Raw genomic sequence first — 6786 nt, 5'->3', positions numbered from 1 at the left:
TCTTTATTTTTTTCCTTTCTACTAAAAGCACAAGGCCTGAAATTTGGAGGGAGGGGAGTAGTTGATTACATCAACCCCAGTGTTTCACTGGTACTTAATTTATCGACCCCCAAAGGATGAAAAGCAAAGTCGACCTTGGTGGAATAATTATAATAATAATAATGATAATAATAAATGATAATAATAATTTTTGCCACAAGAGCAGCTTGGGGGAGGGGATTAAGTCAATTATATCGACCCCAGTGTTTCATTGGTACTTATTTAATCAACTCTGAAAGGATGAAAGGCAAAGTCAACCTTGGCAGAATTTGAACCCAGAATGTAAAGATGGGTGAAATACCGCTAAGTATTTTGTCCGGCATACTAACAAAATCTCATTTCTTTATTGCCCACAAGAGGCTACACACAGAGGGGACAAACAAGGACAGACAAACGGATTAAGTCGATTATATCGACCCCAGTGTGTAACTGGTACTTATTTAATCGACCCCGAAAGGATGAAAGGCAAAGTCGACCTCGGCGGAATTTGAATTCAGAACATAGCGGCAGACGAAATACTGCTAAGCATTTCGCCCGGTGCACTAACAATTCTGCCAGCTGAATAATGGTTTTACAATTTGGCACAAAGGGATTACATCGACTCCTGTATGCTACTGGAACTTATTTTGTCGACCCTAAAACAATGAAAGGGAAAGTGGATCTTGGTGGAATTTGAACTCAGAATGTAAAGACAGATGAAATGCTGTAAACATTTCGTCTGGCATACTAACAAGTCATCCAGCTCACCACCATAGTAGCAGCGGCGGCAGCAGCAGCAGCAGCAGTGGCAGTGGCAGTAGTAGTAGTAGTAGTAGTAGTAGTTTCTAACAGAGGTACAATCTCAGACCTTTTGGGGAGTAGGGAATGGATTTTTTTTTACTATCTCTTGATTTTATAAAAACTGAAATGATGAATGGGAAAGTTGACCCTGGTGAGATTTGATCTCAGAAAGCAGAGAACTTTAATTATATACCACAAGGCAATTTGTCCAATGTCCTCATGATTGTACCAACCAACTGTCCCTTATAACAACAACAATAAGGATTCCTTACAGAGGTAGAAATGTTTAGACACGGAGAAAGGAGAAAGATTATCTTAATCTAATTAATCTAGATCAGTGTTTTTCGGTCCTTTTTTTTTTCACCTATGGACACCTTAGATTCTTATTCTACTCTACTGGACCCTCAGAGCCATTTGATGTTTTAAAAAAAATCCTATTATAATTTTAGAATTAAATTTTATTAGAAATCGTCTAAAAAAAATGTCGAAATATTTTGTGTACAGTAATTCCTTGTCCTATCGCGGTTCACCTATCGCAGTTCTCCTATCGCGGTTTACCTATTGCAATTCACTTATCACGGTTCACTTATCACAGTTCACCTATCATGGTTTACCTATCGCAGTTTATTATTTAAGCTTACGTCGATTCCTCCGTGGTGTTGTTTTGCATTTATAATAAAATATATATATATATATATAATAAATATATATAAATTATAAAAATGATTAAAAAAATATACAGTACTGTTTCTACTTCGCAGATTTTCACCTAAAACGGGGGGTTTGGGAATGTAACACCCATGATAGTTGAGGGATGACTGTGTTGTAGAAGTAAAATCTATCTATTACACATAAAATTCTTATATAGAACCCTAAGGGCCATGTGGGTCCTGGTAGCTGACCAGTGATCTACATCAGCCTGGTATTCTTTATCCCACTCACACATTGTTCAGTGTTTACTTTTCCATCGTGGCATGGGTTGGACAGAACTTGTTGAAGTGTATTTTCTATGGCTGGATACCCTTCCTGTCACCAACCTCATGTTCCCAAGTAAGGTAATATTTCCCCAAGACCTGACATGTCACAGGAGATTAGAAACGAAAGACAAGGACTCAGTTTGCATAGGGGTTGACACTCAGCCATCTTGTAATGTCTAACATAAGCATATACACCTCAAGATTTGGAAGGGCACCCAGCTACAAAAAACTACACCAAGACTGACATTGCTTGTGCTGGTGCCATATAGAAAGCACTCAGTCCACTCTGCAGAGTGGTTGGTGTTAGGAACGACAGCAGGCCATAAAAACCATGCCAAACAGACACTGAAGCCTGGTGCAGTCTAGCCAGCTCCTGTCAAACCGTTCAACCCATGCCAGCATGGAAGATTGACAGTAAATGATGATGATGATGATGATGATATATAAGGTGGGCTTCTTTCAGTTTCCCTCTACCAAATCCACTCACAAGGTTTGGTTGGCCTAGGGCTATAGTATAAAGCACTTGCTCAAGTTGCCACACAGTGGGACTGAACCCAGAACCATGTGGCTTACCACACAACCATGACTGATACACACCCACACAGATGTGACTGGGTGGTTCAGAAGCTTACTTTCCGAACAAATGGGTTTGCATTCGGTCCCCCTGCACTGCATCCCGGACAGATGTCTCCTACTATGGCCTCCGATCACCAAAGCTTTGCGAATGAATTTGGTAGACAGAAACTGAAAAGAAGTCCGTTCTCTGCGTGTGTGTGTGTGTGCATGCATTTGTCTTGACATCATATGATGACAGTAAATGATGATAATTATCATCATCATCACCAAACAAATGATGTTTGTTTCCAATCTTTCATAGAAAATATGTCTGGCCATCAGAATATGGATGTCAAAACAACAATGACGATATATATGACCATCACCAGTGTATAGTTCATTTTTTTATGCTTGCCTACGTCAGATGGAATTTGCTGTGGGAGATTTTTTACAGTCTGATGTCGTTTCTGTTGACAACCCTCATGTTGTTTCCAAGCAGGGTAATATTCCCCTACAATCAAACAAGTTTTTTTGCTGAATATTGTAAATGAAGGACCCTGCTTGTGTGACGGTGACACTCGTTTACACCTATCACGTGATGTCAAGGCAAGGAAACACAGACTTGTAGGTGAATGAGGAAATGAAAGGGTTGATTGAAAAGGAAACAGCACAAGAATGAGAAGAAAGAATGAGAGCAGAGACAGACGGAGTAAAAAAAAGAGAGAGGGAGAGAGAGAGAGAGAAGAGGAAGAAAGCAAATGAGAAGAAATGAAAACATTATTTAAAAAAATACAAAAGATAAAAGCTGTGAGGGTGAGGGAGGAGGAAGGCAACTGCTGTGTCGTCTTCCTTTTATCTATAACTGAAGGAGGAGGAGGGAGAGAAGTGAAACGCTAATATAGCCAAGGGAGCTAACTCTTATTGTATTTCGATATTTATCGATTTGTGAGGGTTTGTCACAAAAGGATGTAGTCTAGCCGAAGAGATCGATGTCGGTTGTTTTTAAGGTGATGACGGTGGTAGTGGTGGACGTCACCTCTCCCTATATTTTCATGTAGTCGGTGGATCAGAGTAGAAAGAAATTCACTAGACTAGTTTTACTATTGACTTTCTCTGCTAAACTCACCTCCCCATATCCCAGTGACATCTACACACACACACACGCATAGAAGATTGATAAAAACAACGAACGTGTGTCGTGTGTGTATTAGTGTATGGATACGCCGACGCCGCCATTTAAAGTCGCTTTCCATGACGGTTTGATAGGGATGAGCGAGCCAGAGGATTGTGCTATGCTCCACTTTCTGCTTTGTCATGGTTTCTCCAGCTGGTTGCCCTCCCTGACGCCAACACTTTCACACAGTATGCTGTGTGCTATTTACATGGCTTCAGTATCAATAAGGTCACCAACGAACTTGTAAGACAAGACCTCTCAACTGAAGGCGGAGAACAAGACTGAGGGAGGTGGCCCTGGGCCAGGAGATGGAAGGTTTAGTATATCTGCAATTTATTTAGTGCAACAGTGGCCATTGACTAGAAACCACAAAAGCCATCAACTACTCTCACTCCCAGAGTATTTATGGTACCTTTTTAAAATCAATTCCGGTCTTCCCAAACAGGTGAAGACAATGGGATTAATGTTTAGTTGGTAGTTGTTGGTGTTACAGAATGGGAGGATTTGGTGCAGCTGTCTGAATAAGCAGCTGGTTATGGTAACAGTACTTTTTGGCGCTGGAGGCAAATGCATCCACTCACATACATACAGATAGAAATAGAGAGAGCGAGGGTGAGGAAGAGGTATTACAATTTATAATAATAATAATACTAATAATAATAATTATCATCGTTGTTTAACGTCTGCTTTCTATGCTGGCATGGGTTGGACGGTTTGACTGGGGACTGGTAGGCCAGGAAGCTGCACCAGGCTCCAATCTAATCTGGCAATGTTTCTACAGCTGGATGCCCTTCCTAACACCAACCACTCCATGAGTGTAGTGGGTGCTTTTTACGGGCCACCAACACGGGTGCCAGTCAGGCAGCATTGGCATTGAATGAACTTATTGTATACAGTGCTCAGGTGCACTACAACTCATCAGAAAAAGTAGCTAAAAACGCATGGACGCATAAATAGAATAATGTACAGGAAGTGAACAGTGGCACAGGAGTGGCTGTGTGGTAAGTAGCTTGCTTACCAACCACATGGTTCTGGGTTCAGTCGCACTACGTTGCACCTTGGGCAAGTGTCTTCTACTATAGCCTCGGGCCGACCAAAGCCTTGTGAGTGGATTTGGTAGACGGAAACTGAAAGAAGCCCGTCATATATATGTATATATATATGTATGTATGTGTGTCTGTGTTTGTCCCCCCATCTTCGCTTGACAACCGATGCTGGTGTGTTTACGTCCCCATAACTTAGCGGTTCGGCAAAAGAGACAGATAAAATAAGTACTAGGCTTCCAAAGAATAAGTCCTGGGGTTGATTTGCTCGACTAAAGGCGGTGCCCCAGCATGGCCGCAGTCAAATGACTGAAACAAGTAAAGGTGAGTGAAGGAGTTGTTAAAAAAAAAAAAGGAGGAAGGACATCAGGTGTATTTGTTGGCTAATTCCAGGAAGCAAGTTTTGAAGGATGGACTGTCCTGACAGCCAACAACTGAGGCAGGTAGTGTATTCTATGCTTCAGCAATTAATTGCCACTGAAACTCTGAATATGAACTCTATATCTCATCAGCGAATGACAACTACAGCTATGGCATCTACTCTATTTGACATGATTGCTCTCCCAGTGGGGAAACTGTCTGCCAGGTGTGCTTGGCATCCATGAAGGATGTGTAAACTCATTGGTCAGAACCAACTCAATTCTCTCCAGGTAAATACTGTAGCAAGTACAAGTATGCTGGTCAGGGAGAGAAATAGAAGAGGATAACTAGTAGTGGACATTGTTGAGAATTCAGTCTGTGATTTCAGGGGTTTGGGTTAAAAAAAAAGAAAGAAAGAAGTTTTATGCATTGAACTCATCCTAGATAAAAAGGGAGCTTCAATGTGGTCTCTTGCTCTGCTAAAAATAGCAGCCTAATTTTCCTGTAATCACACTCTACCATTTTTAATAAAGAAGATACAGTTGATAATTTAGTTTGTAGTAGATACAAAGACTAGATGATTATGGCTGGAATAAGGTTAATGGCAGAGCTACTCAATCTGGGCTGAGCTAGAGATAATTATCAAAAGTTATGGTGAGCCAATGAAAGAACCACTATCTGGATACTCAATGTGCAAGAAATAGCAACCAAATTTTCCATCATCAATAAACCCTGGGGCTTGAAACAGTTATGCCTCAAGCCCTAGGACTCATATGGTCAGTTATTGGGTTTCCACAGCAATTAAGTAAATGAGATCACGACACTGCCTTGAACAGAATGCCTGTCCGTTTAAGGGGAACTCATTTATAGCAGAATGATCTGGAGCAATGTGAAATGAAAAGTTTTGCTCAAGAATGCAATGCACCACTCAATCCAAGAACTGAAACCACGATCATGTAATCTTGTGTTCATGAGCACAAAAGCTTTACCACTGAACCCTGTGCCTTCACTTCAATCCTTTCACATTCAAATAATTCTGCCAAAACTAATTCTCATGTTTTGAATTAATCTTGCATTATCTCGTTCTTTTGAGAATTTGATGAGGTAATTGAATGACATTGTAGGGTTGGTGTGAAAGGTCAGATCTGGCCAGTTTGAAAATAAAACAGGTAGATATTTGAACCAGCCTGATATGGCTGGTTCAACCTTTTAGCATTCAAACTATTTTGTCAAATGCAATTTGTGTTTATTCACATTGCTTCGAATTAATCATGGATTGATTTGTAGCATCAAAAAATATTGATGATGTGATTGTTTAATTTTTAGTATGGCATTGTAGGGTAAGTGTGAGAGGCAAGATCTGGCCAGTTTGAATATAAACCGGAAGAATATTTGGACTGGATAGGGCTAGTTTCAATACTTAAGGGTTAAATGACAGTCATGATTGAAATGTCTTTGACTATTGATCTACTGGGGCCAAACAACTGGAAAAATAAGGTGAGGCAGCTGACCCTTAGGGCTCCTTTTACTCTATCACTGCTGTTTATTTCAAAATATTTATTTTTTACATGGAACAAGGACTCGGATTTATAATGGAAGAAAGAAGGGCTATTGTGGCAATCATGCATTTCCCAAGGCCATTAGCAATAAGCTGTGTCCCAGTATGGCTGCAGCCTTGAAGGATATAGCTCAGCGAATCGACCCTATGACTTTCTTTAAAGTCTGTGAGTTATTCTATTAGTCCGTTTTGCTGAACTGCTAAGTTATGGGAATATAAACACTGGTTGTCAAGTGGTAGTGGGGGACAAACACACACACACACACACACATATATATATATATATATATATATATATAT

The sequence above is a fragment of the Octopus bimaculoides genome, chromosome 9 (assembly GCF_001194135.2).
Source record: "Octopus bimaculoides isolate UCB-OBI-ISO-001 chromosome 9, ASM119413v2, whole genome shotgun sequence".
Classification (NCBI taxonomy): domain Eukaryota; kingdom Metazoa; phylum Mollusca; class Cephalopoda; order Octopoda; family Octopodidae; genus Octopus; species Octopus bimaculoides.
This window is presented reverse-complemented; position numbering follows the sequence as displayed.